The 20726-nt window shown below is 45.7% G+C and overlaps 1 long non-coding RNA gene across 2 annotated transcripts; it reads right to left on the reverse strand.

Moving 5' to 3' along the window:
• Positions 1 to 11855: 11855 nt before the first annotated feature.
• Positions 11856 to 20525, reverse strand: LOC137141526 (uncharacterized). Of its 2 annotated transcripts, XR_010916660.1 has the most exons (4): positions 18014 to 18086; positions 17461 to 17609; positions 12269 to 12442; positions 11856 to 12030 (listed from the first exon to the last, which is right to left on the reverse strand). It is a non-coding gene; the product is annotated as an uncharacterized lncRNA (long non-coding RNA). The 2 variants fall into 2 exon arrangements; XR_010916661.1 differs by lacking the exons at positions 17461 to 17609; positions 18014 to 18086 and adding an exon at positions 20386 to 20525.
• Positions 20526 to 20726: the final 201 nt, after the last annotated feature.

Raw genomic sequence — 20726 nt, forward strand, 5'->3', positions numbered from 1 at the left:
TGCATGCCGGGCACACTGGCCTGCTTGTGCACCTCAGTGTTGGTGACTCTGTCCCTCCAGGATATTCCAGCAATTCGACAAAGACAACGCATATGAAAGCTGTTGAGCCTTTTTTCCTAATGAGAGTATAAGGTCCATGGCTTGCTCCATACAAAAGTGTACTGATAACACATGCTCAATACACACATATCTTTGTGTGTTCTGTCAGTTTATTGTTTTGCACAATCTAGATATTGTTGTGGCAACTTTTCTGATGCGGATGTTGAGTTCGGTTTCAACTGCAAGGTTGTCTGTGATCCTGGACCCCAGGCACGTGCACTCGTTCACCACTTCAAATTCATAATCATTGGTGTTGATTGAGGGTGCTTCTTCAACTCCTGGGAGATGGAGGGTTACACACAGTCATTAGAGAGAGGGCTGTAGAAGCTAGCTGACAAGACGTGGACGGGGGAGGGTTTCCTGTATAAGTATTAGAATGTAGTTTGTCTATTAATAAACCGTACTCCTGGAGAGGTGACTATTTTTCCAGAAGCACAGAAAAATGGGAAGAAATTGGGCCGCACACCTACTGAAGGACTTGGTCAGCTGACCCTGTCATAGGGGACTAAGATGGTTTTAAACTACCTTTGCACCATCTGCACTCTGGGCTGGTGTGGGAGCCAAACTGGCTCCCAAATAACTGAGAGCAGCTGTGGGGCTGTTCTGACCTGGCGCAGCCTCCCCGCTGCTGCTGCCTATAGGCCCCAATCTGGTCCTGGCTCCAATGATATGCCCCCTACATTGGGGCCAGTGGGTACAGGTACAGCATATACGAAAGCTGTATATAAAGGGTTTAGGGTGGGGGCCAGAATAGTGCCTGAGAAAACAAATTATATAGCTGCCAACTGGCATGAGTTAGTGCTATTTAGTAAACCGATTCTATTGCCTGACTATACCGAGGAGGGAATTCTTTCCTAAACGCCTTCAGGTGAACTGCTCATCCCGTGTTTTCCCTCCAACCTTCAACTCCTCTCACTGGTTAATTCCAATCCTGGCACCTTTACTCCCCACTGAGTTGAATGTGGCACAGGGGTCTTTGCTAAATTAAATCCTTGCCCAAGTGCTAGTCTCCCTCTTCTTCCATCTCCCCCCAGAGTCACCCTCCTAACCCTGCCAGGAGAAGTAAAGGTGCTGCCACCACTTGTAGAGCCTGGCCACTGCTGCTATCAAGTCCCTCCTTCCATGAGGATGAACGATGCTATCTTAGCGGGCCAATCCTCCTGGCAAATGCTGTGGGCTCCAGCTCAGGGTTCTCTAAGGAAGTAGGCCAATTGCTGTGCCAAGCGCTCCAGCAATCCTACTTGTACTATAGAAAGATCCTTAAACTAGACTCTTTACAGAGGCACTCACTTCCTAGAGTGTATCCTTGCCAAAACTCTTCTATGGCAAATCTTTAATGTTCTATAAATGACCATGATCAGAGGTTCAAGCCTGCTGTTATTAGACATTAAGAGCAAAACTCCCACCATCCTCAAAGGAGGATCCAAGTCCCAAATTTATGCATCAATAGGCGGGAATAATATGCTGTTCCTAAAGGGAAGATTATGACTGGCTGCATGCTGGTACTATTGTTGCTCCATCTGGAGTGCAGGTGATAGATTTTTTTCCCAGTAGCTCATTGTACACTGGACCAGATTCACAAAGGTATTTAGGTGCCTAAAGATGCAGTGAATCACTCCTGTAAATCCAGCTAAGTACTTAAGCAAGCTAGGTACCTGTCTCCCATTGACTTTCAATAGGAGCTAGGCATCTAATTCACTTAGGCACCTAGTGGGACTTACAAAAGCACCTAGCCATATCTTTAGGCACCTAAATACCTTTGTAAATCTGGCCCACTGTCTAAGTTTCTCCTCTTGGAATTTTGCTCCCCACGGTTTTTGAGAAATGCCTCCATTTTCCCATCCACTCTTCCCTTCAAGATTTTCTTTGTACCCATTTTTATTTTGAGTGTCTTGTTTATCTGCACTGGCGAGTCCAGTCTGGGTTTCATGACTGTTGTAACTTTGCACAGCATCCCGGGAAATGGGCACAGTTAACTGACTAACTTAACAGCTAATGAGTTAGCATTTGCTCTTTCAAATCAGCGGCTTAAAGGGAGAGTACATGAGTGGATCCTCTTACACTGCAGCATTCCACTCTGAACCACATATTACATCCCACAGGTAACCATCCGGATAACAGGCTCATCGCTGACTTTGATGCCTGTGCCCTACCCATTTTCATACTAGCAGTGAACACAGAGACATCTGAATAAGGACTGCAAACCACGGGCCAGATTGTGGACTTAGGATACTGGTCATGGTTGGAGGCAGTGCTGAGATGGTTCGAGGTGGGAATGTGAGCCACAGTGGCCACTGCTTTCCCTATCCCCTCATGCCAACCCAGTTTTTCTGGCCAAGTTCTTCTTGTGCCCCATCTCTTTCCTCTTGCACAAGGCTAACCGCAGGCTAGCTCCAGGAGTACTAAGTTCTCTAGCGTCAATACTGAACTGGCTAATGTTAAATATTACCAGCTCTTTTAGCAATAAAGAATGTGACTCTGAACAGGAAAAGACAGACTGTGGTATATGAAATTATACCCTGTACCTTAAAACTACTCAGTATAAACAAGGTTAAGAGACTCAAATTGACAGACAGGTTAATTGAGACAGTTTTGGACACTAAATTTGACCCAAATATAGAACTATATAGGTACATAAGCTGCATGGCATGGCATGGCTGTTGGGAAATCTCGAACATTTTAGCAAGGACACTAATGAACCGTACAGTACAGAAAGCGCTGACATTGTCGGACACTGCTTTATAAAAAGAAAAAGAGATGAAGCATAGAAAGGGACTGGATATAAATGCAGTAAGTGGTTTTTGTATGCTGTTAAGAAAGAGTGTGCAGACAATGTGTGGAAGTCTACTGAATAACAATGGAGATGTGTGAGGGGGTCCCCCGAGGTGCAGCCTGGACTGTGGGACCATTGAGCCCTCAAAACCCACCAACCTGGGCTGTCTCTCATACTGTGATGCTAATCTCAAGCTACAAGCCTTGGAGAGACACTGTACTCACACGGTCATCCACAGGCAGGGACACACTCAACCGAGTTACATGAATGATCTCCCAGCCACTCATGAACCATCAATAGAGGCTTCAGCCAATGACAGGGGTGAATACGGGGTTTCCCGGATGCTACTTTAGGGTACAGAGTGCCACAAGCTGTTTAAAACAAGTTCTGTTTGATCTCTCATGCCCATGCAGTAGGGTACCATTGTTTATTATGTCCCTTATTTATTTGATTTTTGTCATGAGACCAGTACTATGAATTCTCCGGGAGGAAAATCATTTTAAAAAATCCCCCACTGTTATTAATAGTTAGGTCACACAGGTCCCAACCATGACTGGAACCTTGCTGTGAGGAGTTTAAACAAACACACACACCAATCCTCTTTATTTCCAGTTCTTGTCTGTAAAGTAAGCATTTTAAAATACAAAACACAGATTCGTATTGACATTCATAGTTACAGCAAAATTGTTCCCGGCAAGTTACAGAGGAGAATGGGGAAAGAATGCAAGGAATCATCCTTCTCTTCATGTCTTTGCAAGTGGCACAATTTAATATCTTTATTGGTTTAACAACATTAGTGTATCTCATTACACACTCCCTCACCCAGGCAAAATGTATAAACAGAGGAACACTGAGTAGAAATAGGAAGGAAGCCATATTGTTCTTTGCATAAGGCACGAGTGAGACCATTACTGGAACAGTACGTCCAGTTCTGATGTTCACAATTGGAAGAAATTAGAAATGATTCAGTGGTGAGCTACAAGAATGGTTTATGGTCTGGACAATATACCATACAATGAAATACTACAGGAGCTTCATCTAGCTTATTGAAGTGAAGGTTAAGAGAATACCGGATCATGGTCAATAAGTACCTATCCAGGAAAAGGATATCTGATACACAGTTCTTTAAACGAGCAGAGAAAGGCATAACAAGAACCAACAACTGGAAACTGAAGTTAAGAAGGCAAACTGGAAATAAGATGCGCCATTTTTAATAGTGGGGGTAATTAATTACCAGAATAGATTACCAAGAAAAGTGGTAAGATTGCCATCACTTGGCATCTCTATTTAGACACAGATGTCTCTGCAAGAGGTAAGCTGTAACTCAGCCACAAATTATTGAGTTTGGGGCAGGAATAACTGAATGACAATGGATAACCTGCATAAAAGCTGAGGTTGGACTACAGGATCTTAATGGTCCCATCTGCTCTGAAAGTCTATGCAAATTATTTCATAGGAAGAGTGTAGCTCATGATAAATCAGTGGTCAGCGCCACACTCTTGCGAGAGAACATGTGGGATGATGCTACAAGAACTGATGACTGCTACACCTGCAAGAAGAACTTAAATACTAGCTTTGAAGACACACTATAGATTATATAGTCCCACCCACCACCAAGATAATCAATGTCTTCATTACAATATTCAAGGTTACCCTTTCATTTTTCTTCACTGGCACTAGCATTTCTCGGTGGTAAACTAATAGGTGAAACCAAGTTATAAATCTTTACAGTTCAGAGCTGCTGATTCATCTTTTTCTTTAAGAAGCACTCAGTTAAGTGCTGTCTGGGATTGCTTCCTGGTGCTTAATGAGTGGAATGGCTGCTTTTATTACAGGGATGGAGGGTGTTGACTGGTCACAACAGGGACAGATTTAGAAAACATTTGCTTTTAATATGGAATTGGGTGAGACACAAAACTGATATTTAAGCTCACTGTGTGTAAAGCACTCCAAGAGTCACCTATGGCAAGTCGTTTATCGTGCATGTTTGAGTTTGCCTGATGTATCATGGTATGTGTAAATGTATGGAATTCACATCACTCATTCATACTGCAGTACCTGGACAATATTTACTGTACTGCCTGGTAAATCAGCAACTAAATCCAAGAAATATAAAATTATTCACCCAAAATATTACTGATTTCCTTTCTGGATATTTACTTTCCTTTATGAAATCACTTTTTGAAAAACAAAACTCAGTTTGCTTGGAATTAATATTTTTAAGTGATCTGTTAACTTTTCTAAGTAACCATGAAATAGATTGCTTAGAATCAATTCATTTCAATGATTAATTGTTCCTTACGGATGCTGCAGAGGTGGAGAAACACCTGAAAAACAACAGTTTCATCCGATGATGCACTGTTCCGGTTAAATATCTCACTGTACTCAGCGGCAACAACAAAAGACAGGCCCAGGTTGTAAAGTTTAAATCTGGCCAAAGTTGGGGAGTGTTTGTACCTGAGGTTCTGGTTCCTTAGAGGGGGGGTGTAAGAGGAGAGGACAGCAAACTTTGAGGGGACACAGAGGAGGGTTTTGTAGTATTCAAGGCGTGACGTGACAAAAACTGGAAGAATGAGCAGCTCAGGAGAATGAGGGACAAAGTCGGAGATAACATGGGCTGTGCTGGGGAAGTGACCACAAGCAAACTCAGGCACCATTACACTATAACTAGATCCAAGCCAAGGTATCTGGGCCCAGATCCACAAAGGGGCCTAGGTGTTGCATTGCTCAGCATCACAATGTCTAACTTTTTAGGTGCCTAGGAAAATCACTTGGATCCATAAACCCTGCATGAAGGGCTTGAACTCTCTATACAATACATGGGGAGAGACAGGCCCCTTCGACTGCAATCCACAAAAGCCAACGGCCTAGGTGAGGAGCAGCCTAAATTAGCCGATGGGAGATACCCCTCATTGGTATGTCCTAAGCCATGACCCTCACAAAGATAGGTGCTTTCCTGAAGCCTGGGCTTAGGCCTATCTCTGCTTGGGATCCAGAGCCAGGAACCCCTCTCTTGGACCCAGGTGGTTTAGGCACCTAAGTAGTTTCTTGTGAAAACATGTTAGGCATCTACCTCATTCCACACCTCCTTCTGCCTCCTTCTCCTCCTCGTGGTGCCATCATGGCTTGCCCACCACATAAAACTTTCAGCCAAGCGGTTGGCGCTCTCACCTGGGATGTGGGAGACCCAGCTTCAATTCCCCTCTCTGCCTGAGGGGCAGAAAGGATTTGCATGGAGGCTTCCCACAGAAGAATGCTCTAACCACTGAGCTATGGGACATTGTAAGGTGGAGTCCTGTTGCGGCTGGTCCACTTGGGATTAAATAATTAGTCACTGGGCCAGAAATAGAAAGGAGGGGAATGACTCTGTAGCTTAGTGATTAGGGCACCCGTGTGGGAGCTGGGAGACCCAGAGTCCAGTCACCTTACTCCAATGGCTAAGCATTTATCCAAAGTGAAAGATCTCCAACAGGAGACCTTGAAGAACCCCACATCAGAATTCCCCATAGCTCAGTGACTAAAGCACTCTTCTGAGAGGTGTGGGAGACCCCTGTTCAAATCCTTTCTCCCCTTCAGGCAGAGGAGGGAATTGAAGCTGGTCTCCCAGATCCCAGGTGAGTATCTCTAACCACAGGGCTAAAAGTGTAAAGGTGGGCACCCTCCCTGCTCCCTCATGTTGAATGAGACCTAATCAGGTTGATGGCTTCTGCGAATGCTTCCATGGTAAGACAGATTGAGAAGTGCCTGTCTTCCCTCCGTTCATGGCTCTCCGGTGGGAGATACACATCTAAACAACTAAAATGAGTGAGCACTGCGCAAACCCAGAAGCAGAAACTTACATGCTTAGGGAATTTTTACAGTGAAAATTTAGCTCCCAAGCACATTTAGGCTGAGCAGGGAGGTTTTGGATCACAATGGTGCCTAAAATTGGGGTTTAGGTGCCTACGTCCCTGGTGCTTACATGGTTAAAAGTTAATTTCAACAGGGGACAAAATTTACCAAGGTATTAGAGGGTGAAAAAGATGCAAGACAGAAGTCGGGGGATTTACAGATGTGCCTCAACATGAAGTCAATGGGAATTAGGAGCCTAACTTGTGCCTCTGAAAACCTCAGTAGGCACCGATAAATAGTAAGCCTTTGTAAACTGGCCACAGGTCTGATTGTGTCCCTGTGACTGGTTAAACCTTTAACTTCGCTTTCCACACACAAAAGTGAATCACAAGCAGCCAAATTTGCCCTTCAATCTTCTTCCCTTCCCCCGCTTTCAATCATCTTCAATGACCCGCAAGCTGTGCTTGGAGCGAAAAGGCAGTTTTTGACGGCGGAAAACAAGCAAAGCTATGCAGACAAAAAGTGAATGTGTTCACTGTTCTGTCATGTTTTGCCTGAGCTTCTCTCCATGTCCCGTGTGCCCGTCTCAGTCGTCTTTCTCTGTCCTGTGTTTCCAACCTTCCAGTAAGATCAGTACTTAGTTACATATTGTGTCTTAGTTATCAGCAGACCGTGTGGATTAAGAATGATTGGTCTGGAGTGCCATTTAAAACATGCTTGCTGCTGCTTACGGTTCTTAATTATTGATTAGTGTATGTAGGCACCCTGTACTTCAGGGGCCTTGGAACTTAATTGGGAGTTTTACAGTTGGGAAGATCCTGGGAGACTACAACTCCCATGATGCCTTGGGGAAAAAGGAGAGAGACTCTTCCTCTTCCATGGAGTGAGAGAGAAGAATGGGTTGGATGAATGGACTATAAAATGGATCGAGAGCTGGCTAGAACATAGGGCTCAACATAGGGCAGTGATCAATGGCTCCATGTCTAGCTGGCAGCCGGTCACAAGTGGAGTGCCCCAGGGGTCGGTCCTGAGGCCGGTTTTGTTCAACATCTTCATTAATGATCTGGAAGATGGGGTAGATTGCACCCTCAGCAAGTTTGCAGATGACACTAAGCTGGGGGGAGTGGTAGATACCCTGGAAGATAGGGATAGGATACAGAAGAACCTAAACAAACTGGAGGATTGGGCCAAAAAAAATCTGATGAGGTTCAACAAGAACAAGTGAAGAGTCCTGCACTTAGGACGGAAGTATCCCATCCACAGCTACAGACTGGGGACCGACGGGCTAGGCAGTAGTTCTGCAGAAAAGGACCTGCGGATAACAGTGGATAAGAAGCTGGATGTGAGCCAGCAGTGTGCTCTGGTTGCCAAGAAGGCTAATAGCATATTGGGCTGCATTAGTAGGAGCATTGCCAGCAGATCGCGGGAAGTAATTATTCCCCTCTATTCGGCATTGGTGAGGCCGCATTTGGAGTATTGTGTCCAGTTTTGGGCCCCCCACTGCAAAAAGGATGTGGAGAAGTTGGAGAGAGTCCAGCGAAGGGCAACAAAAATGATTAGGGGGCTGGAGCACAAGACGTATGAGGAGAGGCTGAGGGAACTAGGCTTGTTTAGCCTGCAGAAGAGAAGAATGAGGGGGATTTGATAGCAGCCTTTCAACTACCTGAAAGGGGGTTCCAGGGAGGATGGAGCTAGGCTGTTCTCAGTGGTGGCAGACGACAGAACAAGGAGCAACGGTCTCAAGTTGCAGAGGGGGAGGTCTAGGTTGGACATTAGGAAAAAGTTTTTCCACTAGGAGTGTGGTGAAGCACTGGAATGGGTTACTAGGGAGGTGGTGGAATCTCCATCTTTAGAGGTTTTTAAGCTGTGGCTTGACAAAACCCTCACTAGGATTATTTAGCTAAGGTTAGTCCCGCTTTGAGCAGGGGGTTGGACTAGATGACCTCCTGAGGTCCCTTCCAACTCTATGATTCTATGACACCAATATTATCTCTAAAACACATGAAGAGGGACTGAGCTCATGCATTGATAGAATTGTGATTGGAGGGTAAACAAATTGAGAACCACTTCCCTAGCGGTATAGGCCAAGAAAAGTTGCCTATGTTTTGTGTTGGGACATTGTCATGGAGCCGCAGGATTTATGCTATGCCCCAGCATTAAACGGTTCCTTGGGAGAAGGCCTGCAGCGTGCTAGACCCCGCAAGTCTACCCCTTTTCCACAAAGGCAGGCCACATGGCTCCAATACCGCCTAGGCTGTGCCTTGAGCTCCAGCACTCGTTTCTCGCCATGAGCTCTGCCCAGCAAGTCCAACTGAGATAAATTCCTATTCAGAGACTTTGATCCTCTTCAGGGACCAATGCACCTCAAGTATCTGCAGCAAATCCATGCAGCCTTTTCAAAACAGAGTAGGCTTTAATAGTCAACTGGAATACAACATTGGGAAGTCCGTAGGTTAGCATAGAGCAGGAAAAGTTAAGATGTAGTCCACGCTGACTAAAGCCAGGACTCTATGCTGCTGTAGGAACCATCTTGGTTTCCTTTCTCTTTGATCCTCTGCCATAGTCCCAGTAAGAGCCCGGAGTCTCTGTGAACCCAGTTCTTATCACCGCCTCCTGTCACCTCAGCCCATTATCCTCCTGATGCAAAACCATGCTGAGTTCACACATTCAGCCAGCTGGCAGCCTCCCATTGATAAGTGTTAACTGTTCAGTCTTTGGGTTTCCATTGTCTCTGAGATAGATTGATTCCAGCAAGTCCTTAATGACAGATTCATGCCACCCCAGACAGCCTTGTGACACAAACCTCTCCTGTCTCCTGATTTGCTCCAGGAGCAGCATTTTAACTCTTCTGCACCCACTGGGTACCAAGGTGATAGGTACTGAGTCATTCAGATAGCTCATAAAAATGTTATAGAAACTCCCACTTCCATATACAGCTTTGGGCTGGAACCACATGACAATCAGGGTGCAGGTGGGAACAAAGACACACTGGAATGTTGCATCAAATATTATTCAGCAATAAAAGAGTCATGCTTCAGCCACCCAGACACTGATACACTGTTGTTCCATTGCTCAGGAGGAATTACACAAATCTCAGGTACAGACAGGGGCAAGCAGCGTTACAAGTCTTTCTTCCACAAAAGCTGCAACAATTAGAATTTAGTTATTCATAACATTCAACCCAATGAAGTGTGAAAAGGCAGGTGCAATCTTGCATACAGCATTCTCTTTTGGAACGGCAAGTCATCCTTTGAATTCACATGGGTCTGCCTTCATATCTTCAGCCCTGAATTACAGGAATGGTTGAAACGACTATTGTTTTCCCTGTCTCATAACACAAGAGCAGTGGGATATTCAATTAAATTGAAAGCTGGCAAATTCAGAACTGAAGAGGAAACACTTTCCCATTCTGTTGGATAATAAAACAGTGGAATTCATTGCCACCAGATATCGCTGAAGCCAAGATTTCAGCATGATTCAAAGATGGGTTGGGTAACTATATGAACAAATAGCCCAACTTATAATAGCTAATGCTCAAAGAAGAGTTATGGAAGGGATCTAAAACCCTCACATTTCAGGGTTTAAGCCAAAACCCTCATGGAGGTGGATTACTCCATATCTGCCTTCTTTGGGATTTTGTGTTCCTGACTCAGACGCACCTGGCACTGGCCACCACCAGACATAGAAGACTGGACTATATGGATCATGGGTCTGACCACCCCTTTGGCAATTTCTATAGTGTCCTATTTCCTCTAGGAATGTGTTGTGATTATATACCACCTATAGAAGAACCAACAGAGGAGAATCTGTTGAATGAGGGATTCCTCTTCCATTCCTGCCATCCATACATGGTTCTCTTGAACTCCTACTTGGTTAGAGGCCGTTGATGGTCCAGCTCCCATCTTCAGCCTTCCCAAAGCTAAATAGATTCTTCAGGCCCTGAAGCTCTTTCGACGCTGCAGTAGATGACTACAGCATATTCCAGATCAAGTTTTCAATAGGTAGGTGGCACAATGACTTAGTGTAGGAAACTAGGGCCTCTCAACAGGGCTCACAAACTGGTGTTAGGGAGTCACGACCACCCTGTCCTTCCCATATTGCTAACGGTAAGAGGGTTCTGTCTCGATGGGGAGGGTAGCGGCAGGGTGATCCTGATCTGGAAGAGAGTGTCCGGGTATAAAAGAGTTGAGAACTACGATACTAGCTTCTCACTTCTAGGAGTGTTTAAGCCAAATGGGGAATGAGTTTGGTGGGCTGGTCCTGGAGGACATTGCATTTTTTGTATCACAGATCTTTTCACATCACTGTTCAGAGGCACGCCAGGGCTAAAATATCAAGAGTGTTGCGCACTGGAAAAACAATGCCATGGCAGCGCTATGTAGGAGGGGATACGCACAGCCTGCCTCTATTATACCTGACTTTATTATTTGAATTACTGTAGAACCTACAATTCCCCAGTCATGGACCAGGATCCCATGGGGCTAGGCACTGAATAAGTCCATAGCAAAAGAGCCACATGTTTTCATGAGCACTAGATTTTCATTCCTATTTTTTTTAAACCATTTAAAAACATTGCAGTGGGTTTTTTCCTCCCTGCCAGATGTTGCACCATGTGGCTGACTGTCCTTGAGAGGACAAGAAGAAAGAGACATGAGCCAGGTCAGGCTTTGAACTCCTGGATGCTGATGTGATGATCTGTGAGCCAGGGAAATAAGACTCTTGGCATAAAGAGCAGAAGGCGAAGCAGTTTAGGAAACGGAGCGATCAGTGGCATAATGACTCAAAATCTAGGGGATCATCTAAATGGTGCCAACTCCTGCATTACATATATGAATTTGATCCCTAACACCAAACAAGAGCCCTCGACAGATTAGAACATTAAATTCTGGACAAAGATTGTGTGTGTCTGATGCCTAGACTATTTTTATTCGAGCTGGGGATTATAGAATGTAAGTAACTTACACTGCTTTTGATAAGTATCTCTTTTAAATCCGATTATAATTTGCAAAGTCACACGATGTTACAGGTCAGACCATGTCAGAAAGCAAGATAAAGATTCTAAGAGAATCCACGCTGCATTAGCTGTGGGGAGGAGCCAGGTCACTGGGAGACCGTGTCGAAGAACAAGCATGAATGTAAAGGACACTAGTGACAAAGAGGAGTTATGATTTTTAATTCAGGCTGAGACACAGGAGATTTATCAGACATCCCAAGACATGTCACAGACAGACAGGGATGTTTGTGCGGCATGCAGTTGTTCCCAGTTGCTTGTGGTTTTCTGGCTCAGATCAGATCATCTGCCTTTCTGTGCTGATTTCAGTCATATCCTTAAACAAAAAAACAAAAAAATCTCTCTCCCTTCCTTGAAATGGGTGAAAGGCTACTGCCTTAACCTCTGTGCCAGGAACCATCCTTCTCGCTTTTGTATTGTCTCTTTTATTGTACTGCATGTCTCCAATCAATAAAAGCAGGCTGCTATGAATCTGTGGGTATGCTGGATATCACAAACAACTACCCGTATGGGTAGTGAATGGGCCCAACGGTTCCCCTGAACACAATACTCGCCTTTGTTAGAAGGGTCTCGCTGGCTTCCCAGAGAAGCAGGGATTTACGTTAGGGAAGCACAAATCTATTCTGTGCGCCTGCTGCGTGTGTCAGAGACGGAGACGGTGTGAGTCAGCCACGAGCTGCTGCTGCGTCATGGTTGCAATCATCGGGGGTAGTGGTACAAGAAGAAGCCTAGACAGCAAGAAATTCCTAATCAGTTTGTCGTGGCGATGGGAAGGGAGAAAGCGTCATTTCCCCGGAGTTAAAACAAGGCTGTGTTATTCTTTAACAGAAGCGAGCGAAAGCCCTTCCACAGAAGCAACACCCATCTCCCTTAGGCATCTCTTCTCTGCTAATCCTCTCTCTGTTCCTTCTGTGCCCTTTGCCTCAATGGCAATACACAGACTGTTCAGGGGACATCACCTACAGTGTATCACTTGCTGTCATCTTCAGATGCCATAAGAACACACGACTGGAAAGGACCTCCTGGGTCATCAAGTCCGGTCCCTCTGCTATTGCCAGCAATAGATCAAAAGAGATAAGTTCAAGTCCCAGCTCTGCCACAGATTTTGTAAGAGACCTTGGGCAAGTCACTTAACCTCTCTGTGCCTCGGTTCCCTATCTGTAAAATGGGGATAGCGATAATTCCTTTCTTCCACCTATATCTATTTAGATTGTAAGCTCTTCAAGGCAGCTGTGTGTACAGCTCTTATCACAATGGGACCCTGATCATGGCGTGGGCCTATAGGAGTACAATAGTAACCATGTGTTTCTCTTTCTAGAATGTACAGGATTTTTCTATTTGTTGATTTGTTCCTTTATGGCTGTCTGAGTGAATGGGTGTGGTTGAGGGGGGGGAGCGCATGACGTTACTGAGGGCAATTATGTTTCAAAACTAGTTTTGCATTTAGTTCTGCATGCTGATAGACCCATCGACATTCTGTTTGTGAGAGAAAGTCACCAGTCTAGCTTCAGCTTTGCAAAGAGGAGTTTTCATTTTCACCTGCAGGACAGAACATCTGATAAGAATTGGGGGCTAGTTCTTCCATTAATTATGCCTAAATCCAGTCCAAAATATCACCATAATTGTTTGCACAAGTCCAGAGACTGCTTATGAGAAACCTGACATGAAGAGTTCAGGCTATTATGTTACCCCAGTGGACTTGCAGACTTCACCACTATCTCAGACAGCATCTTGATCACTTCTTCTAAGAAGGGTTTAGGTTGTTCTAGACTAGCAGGATGCACCGATCAGGCTAAGTGGACGTACTCGAAGGATTTTGATTCGAATGAGCTTTCCCTGCATTTGAGCCTGGAAGAGATCTGTCCTCTTCGACCCTGGCTCTGTCACCCAGTCCAGTTTCCCTGGACGATTCACTCAACTTCTCTGGATCCCATATTCCGTCACCTACAAGGGGAGCAAGAGTCTGTGGCAGTGTAGGGGAGAAGCACAAAAGAGAATGAAAGAGGAGCAGGGCCTCTGTTCATGATTCATCCCTCTCTGGGAGGCAGAGGCAGACCCTTAAGGTATGTCTACACTGCTGGTGGCATTGTCAGCAGTGCAGGATCGATTTTGCGGGATCGACTGAGCGGGAGTGGAGACCCGCTCAATCGATCCGGAAGTCGACTCTATAAATCCACCCCCCAAAAAAGATTTCCCGCTGGTGCAGCACAGTAGGGACCCCGTGCGAATTAGAATTTAGGAAGTTGATGGGACGTACGCAATCTACTCTATGTAGCTTGCGTATCTCCCGTTGACTGCTGCTGAATTTCGCCGGCAGTGTAGACCAGGCTCAGATCTGTGGTGTGGAACCTTCACGAGGGGCACTCTGAGCAGGGGAAAGATTAGGAAGCAGCTGCAGAACACTGTTGTGCTCCAGGCTGATATCACTGTCCAGTTAATTCTGTTCCTACCAGCAATAGCCCCCACCTGCACCTGGAGAGGGTGGGGCTGCGTACAGCACAGCGCTCTGCCGCAGCAAAAGGGGAAAGGCTGGGCACCACCACAGAGAGGCAGACCTTCTGCTGAGCCACTGCTTCTTTTCTCTGCACGTCCTGGGTACTGTGGGATTTGGACACAACTCCTGCTGCCTTCTCCATGATTTCCCCAAGACTTCTGTCCGCTGTACCACTCCAGGAGGGTCACCTGACGTGGTAAAGGACAATGGAAACCTTAAGGGGATGGGCCGTCCCAGTATGGCCCATGCTGCCTGTCTCCATGATAGAGACGCTAATCCTTACTTTCGGGGGTGAGGCTTAATTAGCTAATGTTTATAGAGCACTAAGTATTAATTATTAAGTCAGGCTGCCCCTGAAGGGAACAAAAGACCCTGCCTTTCTGGAAAGCAGGGCAAACTGTTCTTGGAAAACTCCCACAGCCCCCTTGACAGATGTGCAGTGTGACATGGCACTTGGGAAACTGGAACCATTTTTCCCTTAAGTCTCTGGTGCAAAGAAACAAAAAGTCACATAACTAATTAAAACCTCACGCTGGCTAACGCGCCCCTGAACAGCACAATGCTTTGCAATGAGCATCTTCCAGTGCTGACGCACATTGTTCATGGGTATAGGAATTACTCATGAAACTATAAGGATAACATAGGTAGCAATCAAGCACTACATATCTTTCCACAGATTGTGTGTGTGTGCCCATGCATAGGGGCAGAAAGGAGAGGGGTGCATGTGGGGTGGGGCGGAAGGGAGGACATATATTGCCTTTTGACATATATTGCATCTGGATAAAAATAGCAGCCAAATGGCCTACTCAAGTCAGGGCTCGGCTGTACTGAGTGCTGTATGAACAAAGCAAGAGACACTCCCTGCCATGAAGAGCAGGCAACTTTTAAAGCAACAACCGCCAAACCTACTGTGCCATGCCAGCACGAGTTCTTCCTGCTTAATTCTACGTTTCTCTTCTTAGACTGTAAGCACCTAGTGGGGTAGACCATGTGCATCTCTCATCTAACTACAGTATTTATAGAACACCAATCACCACCGTAACTCCCCTCTGCACAGCACCAAGTATCTTGTCAGTGCTCCAGAACGAACAGACTAATCAGAGCACAGAAGCCAGGAGATCAACCGATCACCTGGCGAGAAGGTAGTTATGCATCATGGTCTTATCACAGGATTTTTATAATAGTTATATGGGGCCTGTAGCAAGCTGAAACCCTGAGCCAGCCTCTCCCAGCAGGTCCTTTAAATTATCTTCACCGAGTCCCTACACAGACTGGCAACAAAGCCTATCAGATAAACACAACTTTACATGAAATTTTCACCAATCAAACTTTGTCGCCAGGCCCCACCACTGGGGTGGAGTTCTCTCTCTCTCTTCTGCAGTCTGCAGGGTAGAGTCCAAATAATTCAGCCTCACTCACATACCAGCAAACATCTCCTCCGCTATGAGGGAAGAGTCAGATTATATCCTGGCCTCCTTCCCAGAATTTGTCCTTATTGGCTATGAGCTCTGCCCCGCCCTGTTTTACAAGGCTGGTGCTCCTGATCCCTAGCAAGAACAGTAGGGGGGGTGAGGGACCGGGTTCCAGAAAGCAACTGTTTATCTCTCCTTCTCAATAGCTATCTCTGTTATTGCCTGGGTCTCCTGCAGAACTGGAATGATCCCAAAGAGATCCCCATGTGGCCCTAAAGTGCCAATATACTTCATCACAGGGCCCTAGTCTCCACCTCAAACTCAGAGGGTATTTTACCATTGACTTCAATGGGAGCAAGACTAAGAACATAGCTCAGAAGTATCTCAGCATGATTTACCGCACCATGGAAGGAATTCTTTCCTCCACCACCACCAAAATGCAACTCTCTCTGATGTGTGCACCAGAACTATATTAGAGTTTAGCAAAGGAAATGAAGAATACTGTATCCAATGCAGCTGCAGGGGAATTCTACGTAGGTAAAATGTTAATATCCCAAGTCAAATATCCAATGTCACATCAGGGCTAGCATCCCTATTCTTGCAAGAAGCGCCAGGGGATTTGCAAAGATCATGAGTGGTCGGGATGAGTTTAGTTTTACCTTTCATCCAAAAGATGTTCCCTTTTCTCATGTAGTCCTTTTCCTCTCTGCTGAGACCATCAATAGTTAGGTGTACTAACTGCGCCAGTTAGGACACACTTTGTGACATTGACACACCCGCCTGCTTAAAGCTAGACAGACACTGAAAATTCATTTCACATAAGCTACGAAGATAGCACCAGACTAAGCGTCGCTCGGTCATGGACAACCCAGGTAGCTGCATTTAACCCAATGACCTGAAAGTGACAAGTGACTGTTTTCCGTTAACAATCTCTTAGGCCACCCAGCTCCTCCCTGTGCAGTTTCAGGGAGAATCCTGAACCTCTCGGTAGGCCTGTCCATATGCGCTGACCTAAGGGAAAAAATGCTGGCTAAACAAATACTCCACAAGTGATATCCCAACAGATATAAAAAAAACAAAAGAAACTGAATGAAGAAGCTCAACAAGATCCTCATTTAATGTGTACAGGCTGAATTTAGATTTACTGTCACCAGTTAACTGGTTCTGTTCAGCAGCCACTTATGTGTAACTGATAGGTAGTGAAAAGAATTATTTGATGATTATCCCATTGCCTTTCCATTACTGGCCTGACCTGATAAGAAGCAGCTCCCCTATCCATCAAAGCGGTGACCGCTCTAACTGAACTCATTTTTCAGACCACTATCAGCCAGCCTTGGCTATTTTTACTCCCAGATTTATAGGACAAATTCAGCCCCTAAATTCAATTTTCTATGATGAAAGCTTTTCACAAGTTTCTTCCCCCACCTCCACACACACACTTTGTTTTCTGAGAAATTATGTGTTATCTTCTCTATCCCAGATATAAGTCCTGGACAGTTATCTGCAGGGAGATCATATTGGCTATCTTTTTTTTTTTTAAACTGTTGAACTTTTTCAGCAATAATTATTTGTTATCCAAACCTTGTTTTTAACATTTAGGAAGTTTCAGAACAAGGAGGAAACTGTGTTTTTGTGAGTGTGGTTATTTTGTCTCATCACTAGACCCTGGATCTGATTCTGATCTCGTTCACTCCAGTGAGCATCTTAATTTCAGTGAGGCTACATGTGAAAGGTAGCACTCACCACTGCTCTGTCTTCTTATTTCAATTGTACAGCAGTGAGTAGAGACCCAGATCTGAGCCTATTGTGCAAGCACCATCCAAATGTAAGAGCAACTCACCGGCTAATATGTTCTCTTGTGGCTGGGCATGGCATAGTAGGCTCTCCTTCCCTAGCACTCCCTGGTGACTGCTACTCCAGAACTGCAGTGGACTGTTTCTTCTCATGATTCAGCCCTCTGGCCAGGTCACTTAAAGTCCGCCCCTGCTTCTGGGGGAACAGAAAGTCCCACCAACAAATAGCTCATTGGCCTTGTGTCAGGTCTTCAGCCCCTGACTCTAGAACCAGTGGTCCTTCCACCCTTACTCTCAAGGCTCCATGATCTCTCTATCTTCCCAGGTCCCAAACCCTCTCAAGGATCACTCTTCTTTCAGGACAGGGACTCATAAGGCTCCTCATTGGAGCCTCTACAAATCCCCACTGAAAAGATCAACAAATCACTTCTGCCCTCCTCTGGCTTGAAATTTCATCCCTCTTAGGTTTCCCCCGTGCTCCATTCCTCAGTTGAACGCCAGCTCCTTGGGCTGCCTCACCTGGAGTCTTGACCCTATTACATGGCTCACTACACCCACTTCTCCCCCTCACCCCGTGGCTTTCCCCAGTTCTCCTTCTACCTCACTCCTGACAGACCCTTCACTGGAGCAGACACGCCTAACCAACTTCCTCTCTCCTGCAGCTTCCTCCTTCCCACCTGAGTTCTCTCTCCTTGTAAACCTTCCTGCCCCTTTCTCAGGTCTGTCCAAAACTTGCAATTAAGGCACCAAATTGGGATCAGCTGGGAGATAGCTCCTGCATCAGAGAAAAAGCTGAGCTTGACTCTTCCTAGCCACTAAACAAAACACAGACAATGGGGAGGAGAAGAAACCATAGCACACAGAGTGAATTAACTTGCTCAAAGTCACACAGTAGTTGGTAGCCAGGAATAGAGCCTTTCTCTGCTGACTCCCCTGCCTGTTCCCTATTCACTAGATCACGCTGCCATCCACGCTGCACACCCAGAGAGTTGGTTTTGGATCTCAGGGTGTGTTTAACATCACACCACAAAAGCAGAGAATGTGAAATACAGCCTATTCTGACCAAATGTCAGAGCAACAAAACAAGAAAGTACAAAAGTCAAGAGAGAGCTCGGGGTGCATGACTCCTGGGATAGTCCCTAATGAGCTCTGAGAACAAACTAGCTGCTGATCTGTGCACATAGAGAAAATGTTTACCCATTTAAAGTACAATATACAGAACACCAAAGCACTGCAGTAATAAAGCTTAAAGAGGGAGCAGATCTCTGCATTCAAATCCCTCCCCTCACACCGGGAAATCTGAACGGCTTGGATTTGAAGTAGGGGCTTTTGCTCCTCTCTGCTAACATCCCTATTGGATTATTAAACTAATTAACTTTCATTATTTGTGCTATTTATTTATGCTTTGCATTTCATTCAGATCAGGTGGTGCAGCTAGATTGGTCTCTTGCATATAAACCCCAAATGGTAGGGGAGATCAGTGAATCTAAGCACACTCAGCTGGAAATCTGCAGAGAACAGAGTTCTGCCACTCATTGTAGGCAACGCCAAACATTAACAAAATCCAGAGTCAGGGAGAATCCAAAGGACCAGGTTCCTGAGTCCATTAAGATCCATTAGTGCTGGTGCATCTGATTTGGCCCAATGGCTAGTGGTCTTATATTTGAAAGAGTACTACAGCATGCAGAATGCTATAAAACCAGGACTGTCCCGAGAGCTTGTGAGAAGGCCAACTGAGACCAGGGTTTGACAGCTTGTGTGAAATCTGTAGACGGTTATTTAACAGTAGCCCCAAATGTCTTAAGAATTGCTACCAAGATGATATTAAACTGGCTACTCCCCTGTTGTTCTTGCTGTTATTAGAAGGGAACAGAGCTGGGACTCAAACATACACCTGGACACTGTAGCTTTGTCTGGAGAGAGCATTTTCATGTAACCCTTCTGCCGGGTGGTGTCAGCAGCAACAAGGGCAGTAAACACTGACCCCGAGTCCCTCTAAGAGACAATATTTCCCCACTCGCAAGCACAGAGTCTGTGCATAACAAAAAAAACAACCCTTGTATTAGAAGGAGGAGGGAACTCAGCATTAATGTGGGAAAACACTACAACAACCATAATAAAATATCTACCCCCACAATGTCCTTTGTCTCATTTTCCCCTCCTTGCAGTATGAAAGTCTGACAGACATATATCCCTTTAAGACACCAGTCCCTTACCCCTCTGCTGCACTCCACTCACGGTTGGTTATCTGAAGTCAGCAAACTGCCCAGATGCAGGGGTACATTCTGGTGGATTCACCTCCCACCCCTGGGGGAGGGGAGGCAGGTCAAGCAATGCCACTACTGCTATCTTTGCTGCTGTTCACCCGTCTCTGCCCCTCAGTTAGGGTACATTAAGGCCATTTCTTCTGCCTTTTCATCATACAATAAGGTTAACAACATTTTGCTAACCTTGCATTCAAAACTAAACTGAATTTTATTCCAAAACAGCCAAAAGTGATCACTTTGGCAAGCCTGTCTGCTGATCATCTAAGCAAAATAGGTGTGTCTATGCAAACACACTCTGCTCCTGAGGCCTTTTCCCCCAGCTCATCCATAGATGGCAGGGGGGAGTTCATTCAGACCCTGGCCTACATTCACCATCCCACATAGTTGCATCACCATCACAGTGCTAGGTCTTGGGGAGAGCACACCCCAGCATTTACACCACCCCCTGTGATGTTTCAAGCCCCGTTCAATGACGCAGCAGTAGAAACGCTAGCCGGCACGCTGTACTAGCGTCCCCACTGTTGCTACCTCTGGTGGAGCTGCATTGTGGTGACAATAGAACGAAGGGGAGATTGTAACCAAACACCTCCCTATAGAAACAGCTTGTGTAGAGCAGGTAAGTCCATGCGTACTGTGTAAGCACCTCTGAGGACAGGAGCGGTAGGAGGTAGTTTCAAATGAGTGGGAGGTACAGGCTCTACTTACCAGCGGGTGCACAATTCTTGCTATTCCCCGCACACCAGAGGCTTATATAAATAGCCTCCCAGGTTTGATCTGAAAATCCTCTGGTCTAGCTCCCCATCACACCCACTAACAGAGCTTCTGGCAGTGACTGCGTTTCCCTTTGGCTGCCATGCTAGGGCTCTTGTGGGTTGTGAGAAGCTCTGAAAATTACAGGTGAAATAGATGGGGAAACAGGTGAACGAGAGAAGGAAACTGGGAGGTGTTAAAAAACTGACCAGCTAGGGAAGGTCTGCACAGGGGGCACACGCTGCCTATCGCACACAAACAACTTACATCCGTTTGTGAAGAAAGGCAGAGAGCTT

Source organism: Emydura macquarii, unplaced genomic scaffold, assembly GCF_026122565.2.
Source record: "Emydura macquarii macquarii isolate MOO-44397 ecotype Brisbane River unplaced genomic scaffold, CSIRO-AGI_Emac_v2 contig_369, whole genome shotgun sequence".
In the NCBI taxonomy this organism is placed as follows: domain Eukaryota; kingdom Metazoa; phylum Chordata; order Testudines; family Chelidae; genus Emydura; species Emydura macquarii.